The sequence below is a fragment of the Gadus macrocephalus genome, chromosome 4, assembly GCF_031168955.1.
Source record: "Gadus macrocephalus chromosome 4, ASM3116895v1".
Lineage (NCBI taxonomy): Eukaryota > Metazoa > Chordata > Actinopteri > Gadiformes > Gadidae > Gadus > Gadus macrocephalus.
The window spans coordinates 2,725,650-2,727,070 of NC_082385.1; positions in this window are offsets into that span (position 1 = coordinate 2,725,650).

Here is a 1,421-nt window from a genome sequence, read left to right on the forward strand (position 1 = left end):
CCTGTATCTTCTTGCCGTAGGTCAATTTTTTTTATTTTATTAATTTTCTCGAATTTTCCTGCATATCATCTAAATAAGTGGCATGAGTATGTCGGTGAGTGAGTGAATGGCTTCAACGCATTTCGGAAAAAAAGAGTCAAAGACTAATGTTTTAGACTGTGTTATTGTTTCGTTTTTTAAATCCACTTTCTGCAAATTGTGAAATGTTTGTTGTTGTTTATCCTCTGTAAGCTGCCATCATTGTACTGTGTAGATTGAAGTTGCCCAGCCTTTATCCCTACAACTTTTTAGTCCTAGACAACAAAAAAATACATATATTTTTTTATAATATTAGGTTAATCAGATGCAGTCTGGATGATCACCATTATAAAAAGAATAAAAGTTAGCTAAACTCATTGAAGTGCATCAGTTGTCTCCATCATGTTCTGCACATAATCGAACCAGCATATTTACTTTTGAACTGACTGCTGGAAAAAAAGAAAAAGGAAATTGTCAACTGAAATGCATGGTTTGATTGAATAGACCTAGTTGTATATATATAGTGTTGAATCTGAGCTGTTGTGTTCTGAGGTCATTAAGAGAGATTTTTTCCTGTGCAGAAGTGGGTGAGTGAGTGAATCATGACTGTAACGCTGCCTCCATCCATCAAGTACCTTTATTTTTGACATTGTATCCCAAAACAATGCTGCCAAATGAAGCCAAATTTCTGATGTTCTCTGTGTGTAACTGACGTTTAACATGTTAAACCTCATCCTTGTAATGTTTGTGTTTTTAAACAGAGATCCTAATTGTTACATTGTTGATATATGCAGATCATACGGAGTAACAAAATAAACAAAATTAAATACATACATGTTTTTTTTGTTGTTGCTGTTTTGCTTCAACAGCTGCTTGTCAAAAGATGTCATTGCATTTCGCTGCCGCATGAGGGCGACATCCACCATATTTCTAATCAAATACACTGACTGTTGATGGACTGAAATTATTGTTCTTTCCCACGACCACCTGCATCAATTCAATTCAATTGTATTATTGCTTTCTCCTACAACCAGCCTTGTCCTTAATATGCACATTGATTTTGCAAAGCATGTACACACAATGTAGGATTTTTATTTGATTTAAATGGAGTTGTATCGAGAAGTATATCTTCCCTCAAGTATAGAGATGCACCATTATCCTTCTCACCCAATACAACCAACTACTTAATTTGAGGAAAAAAATGTCGTCCTCTTCAAAATATAATAATCTTTATAGGCCCTAGGACAGTATGCTTCTCACATCAATCCAAGATCTCTTGATTGCATTTCTGCTTCTACAATGTACAAACCATAATCCATAAAAAAAAAACTCCCTAAAAAGGTCTGTTTTGGAATCGAACCCCGGGTAGCGCAGCACGGTTGTTCAACAACAGGGGGCACTGT